Genomic DNA, 26,749 nt, shown 5'->3' on the forward strand with positions numbered 1-26,749 from the left:
ATTGCATGTCATGTTGGGACATGTCCAGAGGAGAGATAGTGAATATATCGGTTTATACATCGGCAAAAAGATGCTTATTCATAATAACCTTAAGCTTAATTATATAATAATTAATTAATAATTAATTATAATAACCCGTGTCTACTTGGAACAACTTTTGGGTGAACTCCGTGTATCAAAGGAAAACGCTAAAATCTACTTCATACACTTAATCATCATCTTCTTCAGCATAACACTAATCCCTCGTTTATCACTGTTAATTAGTTCCGACTCGACTGTGATAAGTGAATTCCCACAGAGTAGGATTCCTTATTAATGATCATATATAATACAGCGTAACCTTGCTCAATCTATCGTTGAACTCAAGTCACCCGCTCACCAATTCCTCAGTGCCCTTGAGCAAGCTCTGTGGCACTAACTGAATTTCCCTCAGAGATATAAATAGATTTTAAAAAAAGACATCCGAAACGGCATTTCAGCAATTTGCCTTTGATTTGACTTTATGATTTTGGTCCCCAAGCAGCCTTTAGGACTAAAAAAGGGGAATTGAGGCAGGAACTGGACTGTGTCCAATCTCAATTGATTTTTTTTTTTTTTTTTTTTTTTTTTTTTAGGGTCCACCTTGTCCCCGTGTCTCGGTGTAAATGTACGGCTTAGGAATGTCTACAAACAAATGGTCTCTTTCATTGCTTCTGACAGCTGTGTGGTATTTGACAGACAAAGTAATTCTTCCATCACGGCCAAATAGAAACAAAAGAAAGAGAGAGTCGGGCTTATTAGAAGCAAACCCTATAAATGCAAATATGACTTATCCTGATTTTTTTTTCCCCATCATGATTCATTTGGCTTCTGTGTGCGCAAACCACAGCCGCGTTTTCACTGTAGTTACTGAAGTGGTAGTTATTTTAAGAACGTTTGTTTGTATTTTCTGCCGAAATGAACCATTTCTAATTCAGTAAAATACAAATATTAATCAGATTTTCAATATTTCTCAAATATTCATCGTAGAATTATTAGTCATCGCTCACTACTTGTGCTTGAAATTTCACAGCTTCACTCATAAGTCTGTGATGAGCAGGTAGTTATTATTATTATTATTTTACTCAAATACAATAAACTCAATATATAGTAATATATTAAGTTATTAAACATACTTAAAGTATAAAATGTACAGGCAATCACCACTAATCAATGATAATGTAAAAAATGTAGGTCAATGTAGAGATCGAAATGACCAAAATGAACGAAATGAACGGATCTATTTCCTGAATGAATGGATGAATGAACCGATCAAAAAAAAAAAAAACCCTTTCAGTACCGTTCAGTTGCAAATGCTATTTTAGTGGCGTTGACCTTGTTCATTCCGTTCACAAAAAGAACTAGTTCTTTTGAACCGTTCGTTCATGACCCACAAATCACTAATCATCACGTGTTTTTGCGATGTTGAGTCGGAACGAACGTGAACATGAGTGAACGAAAATGAACGAAATGAACGGATCTATTTACTGAATTAATGAATGAACCAATCGAAAAAAAAAGCATTTGCAACTGAACGGACTGAACGGGTATTTTAGTGCCGTTGACCTTGTTCATTCCGTTCACAAAAAGACCTAGTTCTTTTGACCCGTTCGTTCATGACCGACACACCACTAGTCATCACGTGTTGTTGCACTGCTGAGTTGGAACGAACGTGAACATGAGTGAACGAAAATGAACAAAATGAACGGATCTATTTACTGAATGAATGAACCAATCAAAAAAAAAGCATTTGCAACTGAACTGACTGAACGGGTATTTTAGTGGCGTTGACCTTGTTCATTCTGTTCACAAAAAGACAGAGTTCTTTTGACCCGTTCGTTCATGAACGACACATCACTAGTCATCACGTGTTGTTGCGCTGCTGAGTCGGAACGAACGTGAACATGAGTGAACGAAAATGAACAAAATGAACGGATCTATTTACTGAATGAATGAACCAATCAAAAAAAAAGCATTTGCAACTGAACTGACTGAACGGGTATTTTAGTGGCGTTGACCTTGTTCATTCTGTTCACAAAAAGACCGAGTTCTTTTGACCCGTTCCTTCATGAACGACACATCACTAGTCATCACGTGTTGTTGCGCTGCTGAGTCGGAACGAACGTGAACATGAGTGAACGAAAATGAACAAAATGAACGGATCTATTTACTGAATGAATGAATGAATGAATGAATGAACCAATCCAAAAAAAAAGCATTTGCAACTGAACGGACTGAACGGGTATTTTAGTGGCGTTGACCTCGTTCATTCCGTTCACAAAAAGAACAAGTTCTTTTGACCCGTTCGTTCATGACCGACACACCACTAGTCATCACGTGTTGTTGCGCTGCTGAGTCGGAACGAACGTGAACATGAGTGAAGGAAAATGAATGAAATGAACGGATCTTTTTACTTTGCAACTGAACGGACTGAACGGGTATTTTAGTGGCGTTGACCTCGTTCATTCCGTTCACAAAAAGAACAAGTTCTTTTGACCCGTTCGTTCATGACCGACACACCACTAGTCATCACGTGTTGTTGCACTGTTGAGTCGGAACGAACGTGAACATGAGTGAACGGACTGACTCGATACGGCTGACTGGGTCTTTGCACAGGGGGAGATCACAGGCTAATGTCCATTTGAGCGAAATTACCAAAATGAATGAAATGAACGGATCTTTTTACTGAATGAATGAATGGACGAATGAACCAATAAAAAAAAGCATTTGCAACTGAACGGACTGAACGAGTATTTTAGTGACGTTGACCTTGTTCATTTTGTTCACAAAAAGAACTAGTTCTTTTGACCCATTCGTTCATGACCGAATGAACGGATCTTTTTACTGAATGAATGAATGAATGAACCAATAAAAAAAATAGCAATTGCAACTGAACAGACTGAATAGGTATTTTAGGGGCTTTGACATTGTTCATTCCGTTCACAAAAAGACCTAGTTCTTTTGACCCGTTCATTCATGACCGAATGAACGGATCTTTTTACTGAATGAATGAATGAATGAACCAATAAAAAAAAAAAGCATTTTCAACTGAACAGACTGAATAGGTATTTTAGCGGCGTTGACATTGTTCATTCCATTCACAAAAAGAACTAGTTCTTTTGACCTGTTCGTTCATGACTGACACACCACCAGTCATCACGTGTTGTTGCGCTGTTGAGTCGGAACGAACATGAACGTTCGGGTCTATGCACCGGCTAATGACCAATTGACCGAAATGAACGAAATGAACGGATCTTTTTACTGAATGAATGAATGAAAACGAGTACTCTCTTCGCTCTTTGTCATTAGCTTTGGATTAAACACATGAAGGATATACTATCCATCGCTATTTGCATTCACAGAGGTTCACCATGGACTGATCACCAGCCAATCACAGAACATCCCGCCATCAATCACACTTGTGTATGGTTCAGGATGTTGAGAAGGCCTCACAGGAAACAGTACGTACTACGCAGGGCATAGCGCCGGTATCAGCTCCAGCACAGATGCCTATCTTGAATACAATCTTCATCAATCAGAACGAATTCTGCCCGTGATCCAAGGGTTTCTGGGACTCTCCATGAGAGCAGAGAAGATATGTATCAAAGGAGAATTAATATCCACTCCGGTCTCTCTCCCTGTGGCGGGCCCCACGTTTCTGTTTCATGCCCAATTGTGCAGATAGCAGATTTTCCATGTGGCATCGGCATCCTTTCAGGGACATATTGTACACGCTCGCATATCAAAACCGGAGTCGTGTTTAATGGGTAGGCCAAAATAGTACAGGCTTCGGTTTGTGGAAGTATACATTTTATATACTCTTGTATTGATAAATGTAAATACTGTACACAGAATTACTGTAGTTAATGAGGAATGGACATACCTAACTCTAACCACTCCTCATTAGTTCCTCAGTAACTACTCTAAATGAATGTGACTTAGTCATTAGTTCCTCAGTAACTACTGTATTTTTGTGTATAAGACCAAAGATGGTTATTTTTTTCATCATTCTTGAGCATCATTTAGTTTTTCAATGCGGTCCCTTCGGAAAAACCGTGAGTTGATTCTGTTACATTCGGAATGCAGCGTATATGTACGTATATTGCAGTCCCGAGCTAGTTATGCTACTCAGAACAGATAACTGAAATTGTCTATGGAATTGCCGCTTATGAAATATGGTAATGATAGGAGAAGGTTTTTTTTTAAAAGTAAATAACTTTAAATTTCAGTTTCTGTTTGTCAACATTCAAGCATAATATATTAGTTATTATATCTTAATAATTATCCACTGTCTGATTTCAACAGTTTTTAACATTTTCGACAAGCCTAAGATGAGGCTATCGCAAGTGAGCGGACTGAGTTGGATCATGGCGCCTGTCAGTTTCTGTTTGTCAACATTCAAGGATAATATATTAGATATAATATCTTAATAATTATCCACGGAACTGCATTCTAAATGTATTTTCTGTATGATTTCAACAGTTTTTAACATTTTCTACCAGCCTAAGATGAGGCTACCGCAAGTGAGCGGACTGAGTTGGATCATGGCGCCTGTCAGTTTCTGTTTGTCAACATTCAAGGATAATATATTAGTTATAATATCTTAATAATTATCGACGGAACTGCATTCTAAATGTATTTTCTGTATGATTTCAACAGTTTTTAACATTTTCTACAAGCCTAAGATGAGGCTACCGCAAGTGAGCGGACTGAGTTGGATCATGGCGCCTGTCAGTTTCTGTTTGTCAACATGTCTCCAATAATATATTGTTGCAGGAACGTTTACTATACACAATGACTTTAATGTAACATCATTAATATGACATCATTATTCTTACTAATTGGATGATAAAATATACTTGCAGGGGTGTGTAAAGTGGAAGGTGCTTGTCACTGCTGTACTTCCATAGAGAGGAAAAGCCATCAATTAAAGATGGATATTTCTGTTCTGCTGAATGAACGAATGAATTTGACTGCCCAAATGGAGGATTACAGACCCAGGTATCAGAACAAAAGGTAAGACTAGTAAGAATATTTGGGACTAAGAGGTATTTAAGCCTTTATGTTTATTTTTTTCCAGCTGTATTTCTACAGTCTGGGGGAAAGCTGTTACCGTTTTGGAATATTTGGAGATGGAGTTCTCTGATTAGGAATTAAAATTCTATACAGGTTTCCCCTCACTACATTATTTTTATTGCTACTACTCAGTGTTTCATTGGCGAGCGTTGGTGTGCCGTAATGTATGTCGCTCCCTCAGAGCATAAATTAACCTAAAATGATTGCGTTGAAAAGGACATGGTGATTACATTCAACTAGTTTCAAGCACTTATCCCGGGGACATTAAAAGAGTCATTACAGCTTTGCAGACGACATCTTAAGGTTTTGAAAAAAAAAAAAAAAAAAAACTACAGGACTAAAGGACTGCACAGAAAGTGGCTTCATTCTAATCCGGCTTTTGTTAAATCTATTAATACTAGCAGGACGTTCAAACTTTTCCTTAGTCTGTGAGAAGTCCAAAAGAGAATTTTAGATCAAAAACTGTTTATTCAAAGAAAATATCTTGTTGTGTTATCGGTGTCATAAGTGATAATAGCGCTTTCTTTGGCAGAAGCCGCTCAGAAGCTATTCGTGTACTCACAACAAGCGTCTCGACCCATTGGAAGTCGATGGAGGTCAGTATAACAACATAGCAGTGTGATTCATGGTGTTGTCTTACTGAGAACAAACTTGCACTCGATTCATCACACTGCAACTTAATACTCAAAAGGTGTATAAACAAATACACAAACATGCCCCAATATCAGGGCCGGATGGTTAGCACGTAGGCCACACAGTTAGGAGATCTAGAAGACGTGAGTTCGATTCTTGCATGTTCTCCCCAAAAGCATGCATGCTAGGTTAATTAGCGACTCCAAATTGTCCAAATTGTATGAATGCGAGTGTGAAAGCTTGTTTGTCTATATGTGCCCTGTGATTGGCTGGTGACCAGTCCAGGGTGTACCTTCTTCCCCGAAGACAGCTGGGATAGGCTCCAGCATACCTGTCGTGACCCTAGTGAGGATACGCAGCATAGAAAATGGATGGATGGGCCCCAATATCAGTTTAAAATAATAAAAAAAAACATTTTAAAGTTTTCCCCTATAAGTCATTCATAGGGGCTCTGCAATGACGTCAGCTGCCCTCTTTGTTTTGAGCTCTGGCTCCCTCCGATGTACGGAAGCAGCATTGAAGCACCATGTTTCCAATGATTACAAAGTTTGTTATGAGTTTTCATACCTCATGATTGGCTCCTCACGGATTCGTGCACGCCAAAATTTGCTACTTTATAACATGGACACCAGTGAGACTTATATAAGAATAAATCTGTTTTTTTCTTTTTAAATTTGGTGGATTCAGCTAGGACTGGTATTTTGGTCGTTTTATTAGCATGCCTATTAGCATGCATTTAATCATGATTTTATTTTCTTGTTAAATTAGCATAACGTGTATAATTATGTTATGTTAGCATGTTTCGACAACATGCTAACAAACAGAAATTGCCTTCCAATTCAGTTCACTCAGGTATTTTTTGTCCTATATTTGCAAATTGAATGAGTATTGCAGTTTTATGAACAAATATTAATATTCATTTGATTGTTATTGTTTTTTTAAAAATTTCTGCGAATCCTGGTTACTACCTACATTCACTATTCATCTGTTTGGGTTCAAAATAGTCATCCAGTCCCATTCCAAACAGTTTTGAGCTAACGGCTTCCCAGACCGATGAGTAAAAGTTGATGTCATTGATGACAAGAACTCAAAATACGCTGTGATACCATCGTCAAATTCCGGGTTCCCAATTTCGATTTGATTCTAGCAGCTGATGTACTTTTTGTCTTTGGGGTGTCGGCAGTCAAGAGCTCAATATCGGATGTCTTGACAAGCTCAGAGTCCGCATAATCATTCCTGTCACAGCAGACCAGAGTGAGAGCATGAAGAATTTCCTCAGGAGTCGTCATTATCATTGTGTGGAGCTTTGTACTTAGGCCTGTCACCTGTAATTAATGTCAGGGAGAAATGAAGCCGGACTGACTTTAACTCTATAATGGGATGTGAGACGTCCACTTTTCTCCATCATGTACGCCTCCCTCTGAGAAATGGGACGAGGTGTTAAAAAAAAAAAAAAAGCCAGCTTGATATCGGTCGCTTCTCCAAAATAAAATGGTGGGAATAATCATTCGGAGAAATACTAGTCAATCGTATTTCAATATAAACCAATTTATTTCAAAGAGTTGAACCTTGTACCCTGAAAAACAACCCCAAAGACGTCAAAATTCTCTAAAAATGACATAATTTTTCTCATTTTGATAAAAAAATAATTCTGTCAATGGGGTAAGCAAATTTTACTTGATTAGAATTCTTATATCTGCAATATTTGTAGTCCTAAATAATCACATCTGTCTTTATCACATAGCTAAATTTAAGCAAATTCATTCATTTTTCTACCGCTTATAATCACAAGGGTGTGAAAATTATCTGAAAATGACACAATTTTTCTCATTTTGAGTAAAACAATTCTGTCAATTGGGTAAGCAAATTTTGCTTGGTTAGAATTCTTATATCTGCAATATTTGTAGTCCTAAATAATCACATTAGTCTTCATAGATGTAAGCAAAATTCATTCATTTTTCTACTGCTTATAATCACAAGGGTCTGAAAATTATCTGAAAATGAAACAATTTTTCTCATTTTGAGTAAAACAATTCTGTCAATTGGGTAAGCAAATTTTGCTTGGTTAGAATTCTTATCTGCAATATTTGTAGTCCTAAGTAATCATATTGTTCTTCATCACATAGCTAAATTTCAGCAAAATTCATTCATTTTTCTACCGCTTATCCTCATGAGGGTCTGAAAATTATCTGAAAATGACACAATTTTTCTCATTTTGAGTAAAACAATTCTTTTAATTGGGTAAGCAAATTTTGCTTGGTTAGAATTCTTATCTGCAATATTTGTAGTCCTAAATAATCACATTGTTCATATCACACAGCTAAATTTAAGCAAAATTCATTCATTTTTCTACAGCTTATAATCACAAGAGTCTGAAAATGATCTGAAAATGAAACAATTTTTCTCATTTTGAGTAAAACAATTCTGTCAATTGGGTAAGCAAATTTTGCTTGGTTAGAATTCTTATATCTGCAATATTTGTAGTCCTAAATAATCACATTAGTCTTCATAGATTTAAGCAAAATTCATTCATTTTTCTACTGCTTATAATCACAAGTGTCTGAAAATTATCTGAAAATGAAACAATTTTTCTCATTTTGAGTAAAACAATTCTGTCAATTGGGTAAGCAAATTTTGCTTGGTTAGAATTCTTATCTGCAATATTTGTAGTCCTAAGTAATCATATTGTTCTTCATCACATTGCTAAATTTCAGCAAAATTCATTCATTTTTCTACCGCTTATCCTCATGAGGGTCTGAAAATTATCTGAAAATGACACAATTTTTCTCATTTTGAGTAAAACAATTCTGTCAATCAGGTAAGCAAATTTTGCTTGGTTAGAATTCTTATATCTGGAATATTTGTAGTCCTAAATAATCACATTAGTCTTCATCAAATAGCTAAATTTAAGCAAAATTCATTCATTTTTCTACCGCTTATCCTCACAAGGGTGTGAAAATTATCTGAAAATGACGCAATTTTTCTCATTTTGAGTAAAACAATTCTGTCAATCGGGTAAGCAAATTTTGCTCGGTTAGAATTCTTATCTGCAATATTTGTAGTCCTAAGTAATCATATTGTTCTTCATCACATAGCTAAATTTAAGCAAAATTCATTCATTTTTCTACCGCTTATCCTCACGAGGGTCGTGGGGGTGCTGGAGCCTATCCCAGCTGTCTACAACTATGGACAATTTGGAGTGGCCAATTAACCTAGCATGTTTTTTTTTGGAATGTGGGAGGAAACCGGAGTACCCGGAGAAAACCGACGCATGCACGGGGAGAAAATGCAAACTTGGTCCCGATGCCCGAAGGTGGGATTGAATTCGGGTATTTTAGCTGTGAGGTCTGCGCGCTAACCACTCGATCACCGTGCAGCCTGTATTTATATTATATAATATATTATTTATTCTATTAGTATGCTTTTTTCGGATAAAAAAATAACAACAATAGCGACTAGTTTAAGGAACCCATAAAAGATATTTAATGTGCAGACATCCCGCCGTTGTTTTTTTTTTCCATTTATTTGTTGTCTAGTCAATGAAATAATTGTTTTCTCGGGGCAAACTGTCAAGTTTTGTTTTGGCTCACGGTGCAATTGGTTCCACGGAGCTACAACAAGGAATGAAAGTCAAATATATACCATTGTTGTAACACGCAGTGTTTTGTTTCATAGTCTAATGATAGACCTCTAAGGAAATGCCTATGAGACGTTTTTAATGGGTTTTGGTCGCCTGTGTCGACTGATTGCAAAAAAAAAAACAGGCTGCCTGTCATATCATGTAGACCCAGGTACCGCTGTTGCTCCCGCACTCGTAATTACAAAGGGTTCATTAACTCACAACGCTTTTGCCAATCAAAGGGGGTTTTTACATTATCCAAATTTACATATTCAGGAAATTAACACAATTGGCATGAAAACCCGGGTCATAAAAACGGCAAGGGAAAAAGTCCATGGATGCCGGTCGGATGGAACCACCTGGAGATCCTTCATCTGAATTCCTGAAAATCTGGTCACAATTTGAAACCTTCCGACGTCCATTTGTTCAATTCCACAGTCGAGTAAATATACCTGACGACGGGAAAAGAAAGATACCAATAATACTTGAACAGCGTTGAACCATAATCACTTTGTACTCGACCCATTCCAGACTAATCAGGTCCCTTAATGCAACCACCATTACCTGGAAAATATCAATGCTTGTCAATCAGCTTCGTCCCTTCGGTGCTTCGGTGACATGTGAAGGTCAATCTGCAAAAACAATCAAATCAATTTCTATTTTCTATTAAGAGATACAAACAAAGTAAGAATAAATAGAAATAAATGAACTGAAAATATAGGGCTGCACGGTGGACGAGTGGTTAGCGCGTTAGGCCTCGCCCCGAGGTGGATCAAGCTAAAGGTGCTCTTCGGTCCTGTGTACCGCGCCACTAGTCCGAATTCAGTTAAGGATGAATGAAATATAGTTGATTGACAGCGACTGTCTTAAGTGTGTCTCGTACACTTTGTCACTTTTCAGACTCGCTTCAATTGTTAAATACCGTAATCGCTTTGAATATCATGGCTTCAAGCTATCGCAGTTTTTCAATATATATGAATATTGTGTGGTTGAATATTATTTATTTAAGCAAAATGAATTCATTTTTCTACCGCTTATAATCACAAGAGTCTGAAAATTATCTGAAAATGAAACAATTTTTCTCATTTTGAGTAAAACAATTCTGTCAATTGGGTAAGCAAATTTTGCCTGGTTAGAATTCTTATATCTGGAATATTTGTAGTCCTAAATAATCACATTGGTCTTCATCACATTGCTAAATTTAAGCAAAATTCATTCATTTTTCTGCCGCTTATCCTCATGAGGGTCTGAAAATTATCTGAAAATTACACAATTTTTCTCATTTTGAGTAAAACAATTCTGTCAATTGGGTAAGCAAATTTTGCCTGGTTAGAATTCTTATATCTGGAATATTTGTAGTCCTAAATAATCACATTGGTCTTCATCACATAGCTAAATTTAAGCAAAATTCATTCATTTTTCTACCGCTTATAATCACAAGAGTCTGAAAATTATCTGAAAATGACACAATTTTTCTCATTTTGAGTAAAACAATTCTGTCAATTGGGTAAGCAAATTTTGCCTGGTTAGAATTCTTATATCTGGAATATTTGTAGTCCTAAATAATCACATTGGTCTTCATCACATTGCTAAATTTAAGCAAAATTCATTCATTTTTCTACCGCTTATAATCACAAGAGTCTGAAAATTATCTGAAAATTACACAATTTTTCTCATTTCGAGTAAAACAATTCTGTCAATTGGGTTAGCAAATTTTGCTTGGTTAGAATTCTTACATCTGCAATATTTGTAGTCCTAAATAATCACATTAGTCTTCATAGATTTAAGCAAAATTCATTCATTTTTCTACCGCTTATAATCACAAGGGTCTGAAAATTATCTGAAAATGACACAATTTTTCTCATTTGGAGTAAAACAATTCTGTGAATGGGGTAAGCAAGAAAATAACTAGCTAACAACCGGGACCAGACAACATTTTGCAAGAAGGTAAAAATATTGAATTTTTTTGGGTGTTATGTAAACAATACAATTAGCTGTACATTTGTAATCACCTCCCTGCGTAATCAAAGTGTAATTAATACAGGCACATTTTCCCATTTTTCATCTAATTTTGCGACATTAGCCCGGAATGCGGTAAACATGATGCAGGATAAGTGTGGTGATTTATCCTGATTTGGATGATGAAGTACGCCGGGTGTCGAGCGTGACTGATTACGGAAATCATCACTAAATTGTTTTTGAATGTGGGCCACTTTTCCCGCAGCACTCCATGAAGGGCACGGGGAGTTGCCGTGTAATTCACCGCAGTGATGTCAGACTTGTAATGTAATTACATACCCATCTGTCTCTCATCGTATTCCTATGACAAGCGCAAAATGTCCAATTATGCTTTCGTTTAAATTGTAATTAGTTCGGCCCAATTTGCTATCCTCCAGTGTGCGGCGTGCACGCAGTCAAAGAGAGATGCGTGTTTCTTTGCTGGCTTATCTTCAGCTGTACTTTGGCTTTCACACCCAAGGTGGATCTACCTAAAGGTGCTCTTCGGTACTGTGGACCCCCTTGTCTAAATTCAGTCAAGGATGAATGAAATACGCTTGATTGACAGCGACTGTCTTAAGTGTGTCTCGTACACTTTGTCACTTTTCAGACTTGCTCCAATAGGTAATACCGTAATCGCTCGCCATTTCACTTTATTGCAGTTTTTCAATATTTATCAATATTGTGTGGTTGAATATTATTTTGAGGGAAAACTGCATTTTTTTAAAAAGAAATTTTGCCCATCATCCACAATATTAGAACACACGTGTTCGCCTTGTGTGTGCATTCAAAATAATGAAAAATTGCTAGCATCCGGGCTGCGCGGTGGACGAGTGGTTAGCACACAGGCCTCACGGCCAGGAGACCTGAGTTCGATTCCACCCTCGGTCATCTCTGTGTGGAGTTTGCATGTTCTCCCCGTCCAAAAACATGCTAGGTTAATTAGCGACTCCAAATTGTCCATAGGTATGAATGTGAGTGTGAATGGTTGTTTGTCTATATGTGCCCTGTGATTGGCTGGCCACCAGTCCAGGGTGTACGAAGACAGCTGGGATAGGCTCCAGCCTAAAGAAATTTTGCCCAACATCCACAATATAAGAACACACGCGTTTGCCTTGTGTGTGCATTCAAAATAATGAAACATTTCTAGCATTCGTGTTGCACGGCGGCCGAGTGGTTAGCACGCAGGCCTCACCGCTAGAAGACCTGAGTTTGATTCCACCCTCAGCCATCTCTGTGTGGAGTTTGCACGTTCTTCCCCATTCTAAAAACATGCTAGGTTAATGAGCGACTCCAAATTGTCCATAGGTATGAATGTGAGTGGGAATGGCAGGAGACTGACAACGTGTGTGATGAAAGAATTATGAGGCTGTTCAATTTTAACCCTGAAGAAGATGACTTTAGTGTTTTGAGTACCCAGTTCCCATGACATTTATGCTAGGCTACTAGTTACTAGTAACTAGTCATTTAACATGCACATTCCAAAAACATGCTAAGTTAATTAGCGACTCCAAATTGTCCATAGGTATGAATGTGAGTGTGAATGGTTGTTTGTTTATATGTGCCCTGTGATTGGCTGGCCACCAGTCCAGGCCTATCCAAGACAGCTGTGATAGGCTCCAGCACTCCTGCGACCCTTGTGAGAATAAGCAGTAGAAAATAAATGAATGAATAAAGACAAGCGTTTTGTCTGTAAATACAGTACAGTCAGTACAGTACAGTCAGATGAAAAGTGAAACGTGTGTAAACCAAGGCAATTAACCTTAACCAAACTATTCCGTGCATGGAAATAGAGTGGATGACGAAACGGAACCTACAAAGTTATACCAGTCTGCTTCATTTTTTTCATTTTTGATTCCACATCAATACCCGCAGACTCGGTATTTAACCTGTTGTCAGGAAATAACCGACCACTCCAATCCCCATGAAATGAAATATTCGCATTCATTTCATCTCATCGCCGACTCGCCGTGTGCTCTTCTGCGCTTTTTATTTGAAGGATCAGAAAATCCAATCGATAACAAAATGAAACCGCTAAAGCCCAAAAACTCCCAATTGAAGTCTGATCTCATCCTCTGGCAAACATGAGTGGATTCGGTTTTAATAGCTGTCTTTAATCCTAGCGATTTAACGCAAAGCAGTACAGTAGGTCAATGATGAAAAAAAAAAAATGATAATGTTATCCCGAGAAATATTTGAACTTTCAAAGTGAATAAGGGATGAAGAGCCCAAAGTCTCATTCGGAATTACATTCTGTTCCTTTGTATACAAATCGGCTTAGTCATTGTTTTGACAGATTGCACAACAATGCTGTTAAAATTCAACTCCCTCGGAAGCGCTTTTACACCGAGGAGACCATCGCAAGCGGAACAGAAGATTGACAATTGGACATCAACAGTTTTGCATTACCATGCCGTGGATGCAAACAAACACAGGAAAAAAAAAGGCTTTTCCAGTAAAAGCCCAGGAGTAATTACATACATAAGCCGGACACGCGGTCTTAACCGTTTCGGGCGGAATATTAACGACTGTCTGGAACATATGAAAACATGTTGAATATCACATTTCCTTAAGGATTCAAAGTGTTTAATTCCATCTGACGGCTAACAGTCCATTAAGCTGAAAGCTCAGACATATTATTAACATTAGCTTGTACGTCATACCACTTATTTATACACTCACATTTAAAATCACGCTATTTTTACTTTGCAGAAACCAACCTGTTGGTTGCAATCCTCACGGTGGAGGTGGGACCGCATCAGGGATCAAGTCCGAGCCCCCTTCTTGTTTGCTATGGTGATGGACAGGCTAACAGATGAGGTTAGACAAGATTCTCCATGGACTATGATGGTAATGGTAATGGTTGAATTTCATTTGAACATGCATCAGATTACAATTGAATGCATCCCATAATCAGTTCACAGTTCCACATGTCCAAAAGGAGTAGGAAGAAGCAAAGCTTATTAAATCCTACCCCTCCATCTGGTACTTTTACAATCAGTAACTGTTACATTTGTTCACTTCCTGCTTTCCTAATATAGTTTGAGTTGGTTTTTGGGTTTTTTTGTTTTATTTTTTTTTAATTTTTAAGTTTCCTAATTTTTTTTTCCTAATATAGTATAAGTTGGGTTTTATTTTCTTATTATTATTATTATTTTGTAAATTTCTTTATTTTTTTATTTTTACTACTATTTTTATTTATACCCCGGTTTCCTCCCACATTCCAAAAACATGCTATGTTAATTGGTAATGGTAATGGTTTAATTTCATTTGAACATGCATCAGATTACAATTGAATGCATCCCATAATCAGTTCCCAGTTCCACATGTCCAAAAGGAGTAGGAAGAAGCAAAGCTTATTAAATCCTACCCCTCCATCTGGTACTTTTACAATCAGTAACTGTTACATTTGTTCACTTCCTGCTTTCCTAATATAATTTAAGTTATTTCATTAATTTTTTTAAACTTTATTTTATTTTATTTTGATTTGGTTTTATTTAAAATGAAATGAAATATAATAAAATAATAATAAATAATAATATAAAATAATATAAAATAAATAAAATAAAATAAAATAATAATAATAGTAGTAGTAAAATAAAAAAATAATTTTTATTTTTATTTGTATTTTTATTTTTATTTTTATTTTTATTTTTATTTTTATTTTTATTTTTATTTTTATTTTTATTTTTATTTTTATTTTTATTTTTATTTTTATTTTTATTTTTATTTTTATTTTTATTTTTATTCAAATAATAAATCATAATACAAAATAATAATAAAATAATAAAATAAAAGAAAATAATTTTGTTTTATTTTATTTTATTTTTGGGCTGCACGGCGATCGAGTGGTTAGCGCGCAGACCTCACAGCTAGGAGACCAGGGTTCAATTCCACCCTCGGCCATCTCTGTGTGGAGTTTGCATGTTCTCCCCGTGCATGTGTGGGTTTTCTCCGGGTACTCCGGTTTCCTCCCACATTCCAAAAACATGCTAGGTTAATTAGCCACTCCAAATTGTCCATAGGTATGAATGTGAGTGTGAATGGTTGTTTGTCTATATGTGCCCTGTGATTGGCTGGCCACCAGTCCAGGGTGTCCCCCTCCTCTCGCCTGAGGGGTAAAAATTGCTTTGGTTTTTCCACAGATCCTTTAGAACCACTTCATAATGAAAAGCAAGATACCAATGTACTATTTGACTATTTTTCATAGACCAAAAACACCCCTGTTGGATATTCATAAACGGTCTTAACTACGTCCATCATTTGAACACATGATGTTGAAATTCCTTGGCCCTCCACCCCATCACGGCCATCATTTACCACCCTCCTAAACCTAATCCATCCGTCATCTCTGATTCGTCAAAATCCATCACACAACTGTCTATTATGTCACCATCGATCTTGACGATCTTGGGTGACTAGCATCCGGCTGAAAAGAAGCACAGATGAGTTGTCAGGCATTCTTAACTAAGTCCCAATCCTGGAGTGGATGAGGTGTAGTTGGCTCACAAGGGTCGCTGGGGTGCTGGAGCCTATCCCAGCTGTCTTCGGGCAAGAGGCGGGGTACACCCTGGACTGGTGGCCAGCCAATCACAGGGCACATATAGACAAACAACCATTCACACTCACAAGTATCATTTCATTACATTAAAAGTATACTTCTTTTGTTTTTATGGGCCTGCAAAGCACGGCAGTCCAGCCAACAATTCCTTATAGTTATTTATTATTTATTCATTCATTCATTCATTTTCTACCGCTTATCCTCACAACGGTCGCGGGGGATGCTGGAGCCTATCCCAGCTGTCTTCAGGCAAGAGGCGGGGTACACCCTGGACTGGTGGCCAGCCAATCACAGGGCACATATAGACAAACAACCATTCACACTCACAAGTATCATTTCATTACATTAAAAGTGTACTTCTTTTGTTTTTATGGGCCTGCAAAGCACGGCAGTCCAGCCAACAATTCCTTATAGTTATTTATTATTTATTCATTCATTCATTTTCTACCATTTATCCTCACGAGGGTTGCAGGGGATGCTGGAGCCTATCCCAGCTGTCTTCGGGCGAGAGGCGGGGTACACCCTGGACTGGTGGCCAGCCAATCACAGGGCACATATAGACAAACAACCATTCACACTCACAAGTATCATTTCATTACATTAAAAGTATACTTCTTTTGTTTTTATGGGCCTGCAAAGCATGGCAGTCCAGCCAACAATTCCTTATAGTTATTTTTTATTATATCTTACTTATTTATAAGAACTCCCATACTTAATGTCACTGGATAGGTGGTTAGCTATCGTTGGTAGGCAGGCCCATTTATTTAAAAAAAGCTTTTATTGCCGTATATGACTTGCATGGTGGTACTCATGCAGTACTTAGTAGTATATCCATATCTCAGTAACCACAGCTGATGGAGGAAGAATGAAAAATATGGCATAAATCGAATCATCAATAATAATATGCCCCAAGAAGGTCTAATGTATCATATTCCCCAGTGGTATTACTCAAGGCAAGTAGACTGCATTAAAAAGTAGTAATAGTAGTACAAATATGTATGGCAACAATTCAGTGCCTCTGATTAGAATCCTGGAATTGTAAATTGCGGCTAATTAGGCTGTCATGGGTTCATTAAGGGCCTGCAACGACTCAGCTCTCCTCACCTGCATGTATATTAAAACTCATTAGGCCGCTTGTCTCAGACACCACTTGCATTAATTGCCATTGATGCCCCGGCTCTCCGCATCGGATTTTCTTCACGCATCCCTGAACTCCATTGTTCCTAACATCGAAAGTCACTTTTAATCTCGTTTACTTTTGCACCTATTGTTATACAAAAAAGGGTATTCGAACCTTTATCCGCCATAGGCCACAATTTGCGCTCAGGGTTTGTAGTATTATTAGTAGTAATAATGGTAGTGTTTGGGCTATAGTTTCATAGACCAGGCAAGCGCATGTTGTAATTTTCCTGAGCAGCGCAGTCCGGCGCACCCGGACCTCTGTACCTCCCACCGGCGCAAGTGGCAAAAACAGAGGGGAGTCCAGTGTAATCTTAACCAATCAAATGAATGGCTTTCATTGCCTGAAAATGCGCAATTTTTAATCAAAATTACCCACAAAAAATGCGACTTATACTCCAGTGTGACTTATGTATGTTTTTTTTTTAACCTAATTATGCATTTTAGGCCTTGTGCTACTTATACTCCAATGTGACTTATGTACGTTTTTTTTTTTTACATAATTATGCATTTTTGGCCTTGTGCGACTTATAATCCAGTGTGACTTATGTATGTTTTTTTCTACCTAGTTATGCATTTTTGGCCTTGCGCGACTTATACTGCATTGTGACTTATGTATGTTTTTTTCTACCTAATTATGCATTTTTGGCCTTGTGCTACTTATACTCCAGTGTGACTTATGTATGTTTTTTTTCTACCTAATTATGCATTTTTGGCCTTGTGCGACTTATACTGCATTGTGACTTATGTATGTTTTTTTCTACCTAATTATGCATTTTTGGCCTTGTGCTACTTATACTCCAGTGTGACTTATGTATGTTTTTTTCTACCTAATTATGCAGTTTTGGCCTTGTGCGACTTATACTCCAGTGCGACTTATGTGTTTTTTTTCTACCTAATTATGCAATTTTGGCCTTGTGCGACTTATACTCCAGTGTGACTTATGTATGTTTTTTTTTTTTACCTAATTATGCATTTTTGGCCTTGTGCGACTTATACTCCAGTGCGACTTATGTATGTTTTTTTCTACCTAATTATGCATTTTTGGCCCTGTGCGACTTATACTGCATTGTGACTTATGTATGTTTTTTTCTACCTAATTATGCATTTTTGGCCTTGTGCGACTTATACTCCAGTGTGACTTATGTATGTTTTTTTTCTACCTAATTATGCATTTTTGGCCTTGTGCGACTTATACTCCAGTGCGACTTATGTATGTTTTTTTTTTTTACCTAATTATGCAGTTTTGGCTTTGTGCTACTTATACTCCAGTGTGACTTATGTATGGTTTTTTTCTACCTAATTATGCATTTTTGGCCTTGTGCTACTTATACTCCAGTGTGACTTATGTATGGTTTTTTTCTACCTAATTATGCAGTTTTGGCTTTGTGCGACTTATACTCCAGTGCGACTTATGTATGGTTTTTTTTTACCTAATTATGCATTTTTGGCCTTGTGCTACTTATACTCCAGTGTGACTTATGTATGGTTTTTTTCTACCTAATTATGCAGTTTTGGCCTTGTGCGACTTATACTCCAGTGCGACTTATGTATGTTTTTTTTTTACCTAATTATGCATTTTTGGCCTTGTGCGACTTATACTCCAGTGGGACTTATGTATGTTTTTTTCTACCTAATTATGCATTTTTGGCCTTGTGCTACTTATACTCCAGTGTGACTTATGTAAGTTTTTTTTAACATAATTATGCATTTTTGGCCTTGTGCGACTTATACTCCAGTGCGACTCCAGTGCAAGGTGCGCTTTGCCTGCGCCGAGAATAGACCAGGTCAGAGCTGGCGCGTTTGGCACGATGCTTTGTCACAAAATTGTCACTGCGCCAATCTGAAAATGTGAACCTCTCTTGGTTCGCCTCCACAGTGGTGCGCATGACAAAATTACCACTTTATGAGCTCCTTCACCTTGCGTCACCCTGCGATTTCCCAATGTGTCGAGATGCTACCATACGCTACGTCTACTCGCCAACCCTCCTGCTAGCTTGACATTGCTAAACACTTTTATGCCGCATGCTAACCCTGAATTAAAAAGCTAAAGTTCTGACCAGAACCATACATATTTAATATCCATGAACGATTGTATTCATGTTAGAACAACACATTCATTTTATGATGCCGTGACTTAATCAGTAACTCTGAGAAGATAACGCCTTCCGCCAAAAGACAAGAGTCAAATTAAAGGAAAAAGTTGTAGTCATCAGGGTTTTTGTATCTAATGATAGAAATTTCACCCCATGTAGATGAAACACATCAGCTTCTTGACAACATTTTTGTTCCACGTCATTAATCTGCAGAGACTTCCTTGGTGGAGAAAAACAAAATGGAATTAATTAGGACCATGCAGGAAACCAAGTTGAGGAATTAATAAAATAGCGTTTGCTCGTTAATGGACACTAAACAAATGATGCCATTACTCTTTAAAAGGGTTGGCTCAGTGCGCTGGGGCTCGTTTCTGATTCAATTACAATGCGGAGGGAACGCCGTCTCCGTTTCTTAAATGAGCTTTCAATGAGAAAATATAACTAGGAATTATAACATGGGTCCCGGGGAACAAACCTTAGCGTTTTTGCTTAGGAATTTTACTTTGTGTGCAAGTTGTGGCTTGCTTTTTAAGACAAGAGGTTTCACTTTACCAAGTCAAATTCTGCGATTCTTTGCATCAAAAGGCTTTCAATGTCTTTTTTTTTTGTTCTAGAATGAAAACAGGCAAAAACCAAGACACATCAAGACGTGGTTTTAGTGTAGAAAAAATGTAACTGGATTCCAGACATATCTAGACATTGACACAAAACCGTTCATTTCAGTGAACCGGATCATTCCGGTTGATTCAGTAAAAAGATCCGTTCATTTCAGTCATTTCGGTCAATGGGTTGTTAGCATGTGACAGCTCTGTCTCTATGCTACATATATGCTTTTATTTTTATTAGGTGTGACTTATGTATGTTTTTTTTTTCTACCTAATTGTGCATTTTTGGCCTTGTGTGACTTATATTCCAGTGTGACTTATGTATGTTTTTTTTTAAACCAAATTATGCATTTTTGGCCTTGTGTGACTTATACTGCAGTGTGACTTATGTATGTTTTTTTCTACTTAATTATGCATTTTTGGCCTTGCGCGACTTATACTCTAGTGTGACTTATGTACGTTTTATTTTACATAATTATGCATTTTTGGCCTTGTGCGACTTATACTGCAGTGAGACTTATGTATGTGTTTTTTTTTTCTACCTAATAACCATTTTTGGCCTTTTGCGACTTATGCTCCAGTGTGACTTATGTATGTTTTTTTCTACCTAATTATGCATTTTTGGCCTTGTACGACTTATACTCCAGTGTGACTTATTTATGTTTTTTTTCTACCTAATAATGCATTTTTGGCCTTGTGCGACTTATACTCCAGTGCGACTTATGTATGTTTTTTTTTTTTTTACCTATTTATGCATTTTTGGCCTTGTGCGACTTATACTCCAGCGTGACTTATGTATGTTTTTTTTTTTACCGAATTATGCATTTTTGGCCTTGTGCGACTTATACTCCAGTGTGACTTATGTATGTTTTTTTAATCTAATTATGCATTTTTGGCCTTGTGCGACTTATAGTCCAGTGCGACTTATGTATGTTTTTTTCTACCTAATTATGCATTTTTGGCCTTGTGCGACTTATACTCCAGTGTGACTTATGTACGTTTTATTTTGCATAATTATGCATTTTTGGCCTTGTGCGACTTATACTGCAGTGAGACTTATGTATGTGTTTTTTTTCTACCTAATAACCATTTTTGGCCTTTTGCGACTTATGCTCCAGTGTGACTTATGTATGTTTTTTTTCTACCTAATTATGCATTTTTGGCCTTGTACGACTTATACTCCAGTGCGACTTATGTATGTTTTTTTTCTACCTAATTATGCATTTCTGGCCTTGTGCGACTTATTCTCCAGTGTGACTTATGTATGTTTTTTTCTACCTAATTATGCATTTTTAGCCTTGTGCGACTTATTCTCCAGTGTAACTTATGTATGTTTTTTTCTACCTAATTATGCATTTTTAGCCTTGTGCGACTTATACTCCAGTGCGACTTATGTATGTTTTTTTCTACCTAATTATGCATTTTTAGCCTTGTGCGACTTATTCTCCAGTGCGACTTATGTATGTTTTTTTCTACCTAATTATGCATTTTTAGCCTTGTGCGACTTATACTCCAGTGCAACTTATATATGTTTTTTTCTACCTAATTATGCATTTTTGGCCTTGTGCGACTTATTCTCCAGTGCGACTTATGTATGTTTTTTTCTACCTAATTATGCATTTTTGGCCTTGTGCGACTTATACTCCAGTGTGACTTATGTATGTTTTTTTTCTACCTAATTTTGCATTGAATGTTGAGTTCTTTGGTGATGTTCCTTTTTAACTATACTACAGCCTTCTTCATGTCATATTAGTACCAAGCTTATGAAAGATGTACAGTCCTTACAGTCCATTCCTTAAATCACCATCAACTTTGGGAACTATCGGTGCCGTGGCCCGGTGTTTAACATTTACCAGCATACGTTCCAACAAGTCAGCACGGCCTTGACCGTGTCCGTCGCCGTTATTCTTAACGCGCACCCTCGCAGCTCTGCTGACTTAAGGAACGGGAATGGATTTGAGCCTGAGGCTAAAGATAATGCTCTTAATCTCTGGACTCCACCGTGTGAGCACGGCTGTGCGCCATCCACAAACATGGCCGTCTGACCACGGCGCCGGCTTGTTGCTAAAGGCCAAAAGAGACACATAAGACATCCCGTCGCCCCACTCGCGGTGATACGTGCGGCGTGCACAGCCACGGGGTGACAAGTGATGGGGTGATGGGGTCAAACGGAGGAGGGGGGGGGGGGGTGATGAGTCGGAGGGATACGGGGGTCTGCCTTACCTGAAGACACTGAGACCTTCCTCTAATCTACTCAGGGAGAAAATTGCAGAGCTCAATTTAAGACCTAACCCATGAAATTAACACCTCCAGCTCTCTCTCCTTTTTTTTTTTTTTTTTGCTACCAAGAGTGATTTCACAGAACGGGTTAGCCCTCTTTTAAACTTCTCAAAGTGAGCGAGGCCCCCCGGAATTCATTTTGGGGCTTCACGTTATGTTGTCCGACTTCTACATGGAGGTTAAACATACACACAGGGATGCAGGTTATTCGGGAAATCGGATTCCGTTTCCGATCCACGTATACATGGACCCAAATATTCCAATTGCATTCGCTTTATTTGCTCAAACGGAAAGAATTTAACCTTTGTATACACCTCATTCCCAAAGAAAAGTGCCAATCCCAATGAATATATAATCGGATTCATCCATCCATCCATTTTTCTCCGCTTATCCGGGTCCGGGTCGCGGCCCCCGGCCATCTCCTCCAGCTCCACCGGGAGGACACTAAGGTGTTCCCAGGCCAGCTGTGAGACATAATCCCTCCCCCGTGTCCTAGGTCTGCCCCAGGGTTTTTTTCCCAGCTGGGCATGCCCGGAACACCTCACCAGGGAGATGTCCTGGTAATCGGATTCTTAGGGGTGGAATATTTCCCCAATCCGATTGAGGTATCTTGTATATATAATAGAATATATTATAATATATATTATAATATATATATAATAATATAACTATAATAATAACTAATAAACACAGATTATCATGATTAGCTGGTTCTAGACCTGACCATGGTAAGTGAAATTTCAACAAGAAGTATTTCTTTACTTCATTTAACCATTTTTTATGCTTGAAAATGCATAATTTTAATTTTAATTTTAATTTTAATTTTAATTTTAATTTTAATTTTAATTTTAATTTTAATTTTAATTTTAATTTTAATTTTAATTTTAATTTTAATTTTAATTTTAATTTTAATTTTAATTTTAATTTGTTCACTTCCAGCATTCCTAAAATAATTTAAGTTTTTTTTGTTATTTTAATTATTATTTTTATCCTTGTAGAGAAGTATTGGATGACATTTTTAGCTAATTGGTTATTTTTAGCCTTATGCATTATTTTAGCTGTTTGAAGATGAACTACATCATCAGAAATAAGGAGTTAGTATGTCCTCTGTAGGCGGCATTATGAATTATCCTTACTGACCTTTTTTAGAGTACGTTTAGCGAGTGAAGATTGCTTTTATAGTTATTAGCCCATATTTCCACACAATAAGTCAGATATGGTAGAACCAGAGAGCAATTTTTATTTTATTTTTATTTTTTATTTATTTTTTTCCATAACATTCATAAAAAATATGTAAAAATTGACTTAAATATGCACTTTTTTTTACTAATAATAGCTTGTATTGAACCACAAAACAGTGATGATTTATTCATTTTTTTATATTTTGGAAAAAACCCTAATATAGAAAAACCGCAAAATCCAAAATGGAAAGTGGTAAAGATGATATTTTTATTTGATAAAATTCATGAAAAATATGTAAAAATTGACTTAAATATGCACTTTTTTTACTAATACTAGCTTGCATTAAACCACAAAACAGTGATGATTTATTAATTTTTTCATATTTTGGAAAAACCCTAATATAGAAAAACCGCAAAATCCAAAATGGAAAGTGGTAAAGATGATATTTTTTATTTGATAAAATTCATGAAAAATATGTAAAAATTGACTTAAATATGCACTTTTTTTTTTTTTTACTAATAATAGCTTGTATTGAACCACAAAACAGTGATGATTTATTATTTTTTTATATTTTAGAAAAACCCTAATATAGAAAAGCTGCAAAATCCAAAATGGAAAGTGGTAAAGATGATATTTTTTATTTGATAAAATTCATGAAAAATATGTAAAAATTGACTTAAATATGCACTTTTTTTTACTAATAATAGCTTGTATTGAACCACAAAACAGTGATGATTTATTAATTTTTTAATATTTTGGAAAGCCTCAAAATCCCCCAAAAATGTACTTAAGTGCCTTTTAGAACCATCTATTATAATATAATATAATAATAATATATAATAAGAGCTGACATGTGTATATCAGTTACACTGATACTTATAGTATATTATATATTATATAATATACACTTATATATTAAGTGTTATATCAGGATATAAACGACTATTATAAGAACCGATGTAAGAGTTCAAATTAGTTTCCACTTGATGATGGCAGCCATTGGATGTTCCATCTTGATGATGGTTCCATTGTTAATAGATTCCTATTAATGTCTGATTGCTTAATTAGGACCAGCAAAGGGAAAAAGGTTAAGACTAAATAAAGAACTCCCACTTTCTCTCTCTCAGCGATTGTCAATATCGATGTCATTCATCGGCGAACCAATCAAAAGGTTAACCACGTGACACATTTAAAGCCGTCGACTCAAACTCTCCGCCGATGTCTCGTTATCCCCTTTGCAGAAAATTGCAACCACCCTGAACAGAATTTCAATGATGCACTTCTGAAAAAAAAAAAACATTTGCTGGATTAAAGATGTGACAAAGGCCACTCATTGCAATCAAGGGACGCTGATTAGCGCTTTAACCCCCCCCCCCCCCCCCCCCAGGACAAAACGATGCATTCAATAATAAATGTCTTTACCTTTTACATATTTTTTAACGCAGTGCATTTATCGGAACAACACAACAATATCGGAACAAAACAAAAGGGAAATTAACTACATTGTATTTCCTCCCAATTATTAGTTGCATTTAAAGTCAGATATGTATGACTTAATGTATATGTGGTGTGCATTCAGGGCCAGCAGAGCCTTCTCCGCTGGCCTAGTCATTGCCACAGCATTTACAACTTAAATTCTAACATATTTCCAGCAATTTATTCATATAATTTTAAATTAGTAGCTTGTTTCTTGTTTGACTGCACTGCTCAGATTTAAGTTTCACGGTTTTTGATTGGTTAATCATGCATTCAGTCCTGATTGGTTGATCATAACATTTGTATTGTTATCAGATAAATAAAGCACCAAAAAACAGAGTGGAAAAATAGTCAAAAATGTTATTTTTGACTATTAATGTCAATGTTTTTTTAATGTTATTTTAGTTTAATTAATAACTAATAATAACAAATAATTTTTCAAATATATTTAATAATATATCAAATATATTTAATAATAAATGTAATAATATATATATAATATAAATATTCACAAATTCATCACACAGCAACTTAACACCCCCAAGTTATAACTAATAAATATACAAACATATACCAATATATCGGCTGCACGGCGGACGAGTGGTTAGCGCGCAGAACTCACAGCGAGGAGACCAGGGTTCAATTCCACCCTCGGCCATCTCTGTGTGGAGTTTACATGTTCACCAGTGCATGCGTGGGTTTTTTCCCCCGGTACTCCGGTTTCCTCCCACATTCCAAAAAACATGCTAGGTTAATTAGCCACTCCAAATTGTCCATAGGTATGAATGTGAGTGTGAATGTCTTACTGAGAACAAACACTTTGCAAACAGCACTCGATTCATCACACTGCAACTGAATACTCAAAAGGTGTATAAACAATACTATTACTAATTTATACTGATACTAAAATACTAATACTAAAATACTAATTTCGCAAGGGGGCGGCACAGCTAGGAGACCAGGGTTCAATTCCACCCTCGGCCATCTCTGTGTGGAGTTTGCATGTTCTCCCCGTGCATGCGTGGGTTTTCTCCGGGTACTCCGGTTTCCTCCCACATTCCAAAAACATGCTAGGTTAATTGGTGACTCCAAATTGTCCATAGGTATGAATGTGAGTGTGAAAAAACACTTTGCTAACAGCACTCGATTCATCACACTACAACTTAATACTAAAAATGTGTATAAACTATACGAATACTAATTTATACTGATACTAAAATACTAATACTAAAATACAAATTTTGCAAGAGGGCGGCACAGCTAGGAGATCTGGGTTCAATTCCACCCTCGGCCATCTCTGTGTGGAGTTTGCATGTTCTCCCCGTGCATGCGTGGGTTTTTTTTTTCTGGGTACTCCGGTTTCCTCCCACATTCCAAAAAACATGCTAGGTTAATTAGCCACTCCAAATTGTCCATAGGTATGAATGTGAGTGTGAATGTCTTACTGAGAACAAACACTTTGCTAACAGCACTCGATTCATCACACTGCAACTTAATACTCAAAAGGCGTATAAACAATACTAATACTAATTTATACTAATACTAAAATACTAATTTCGCAAGGGGGCGGCACAGCTAGGAGACCAGGGTTCAATTCCACCCTCGGCCATCTCTGTGCGTGGGTTTTCTCCGGGTACTCCGGTTACCTCATTACATTAGAACTCCTACTACTATAACTGCGATAAAGTACCATACCGGTTGATATGTCGGTAACGAAGTGCCGCACGATGTCGGCGATCCGTAAGAAAGCCGCTATTGAGCGCTCAGTGAACACTAAGCAACTGTAACTATTAAAAAATAACGAGACGCAAAAGACGCACAACGACATCGACCGACGTCATGTCAGCAGGGCGGGGGGCACGCTACTTAACAGCCCCCGTATTGAAAACCAGCGAGCGGCGAGTTTGTGAACGCGCGTCGGCGTGTCCGTTTGAAAAGCGAGCGTCGGTGTTCGCCCATGAAGCGGAATTGCTCACGGTGGGACAGATAGGGAGCAGCTGTGGGTAATTGTTTTGCTCAGTTGCTG

General features: G+C 37.1%; 1 long non-coding RNA gene across 1 annotated transcript; it reads left to right on the plus strand.

Annotated features, from left to right (window-relative positions):
- The first annotated feature begins 4,933 nt into the window (after positions 1-4,933).
- On the plus strand, positions 4,934-14,382 carry LOC131101533 (uncharacterized). The gene is made up of 3 exons (XR_013627653.1): positions 4,934-5,034; positions 5,627-5,690; positions 14,057-14,382. It is a non-coding gene; the product is annotated as an uncharacterized LOC131101533 (long non-coding RNA).
- Positions 14,383-26,749: the final 12,367 nt, after the last annotated feature.

This window comes from Doryrhamphus excisus, linkage group LG7, assembly GCF_037039965.1.
Source record: "Doryrhamphus excisus strain RoL-2023G ecotype Guam linkage group LG7, RoL_Dexc_Guam_v1.1, whole genome shotgun sequence".
Lineage (NCBI taxonomy): Eukaryota > Metazoa > Chordata > Actinopteri > Syngnathiformes > Syngnathidae > Doryrhamphus > Doryrhamphus excisus.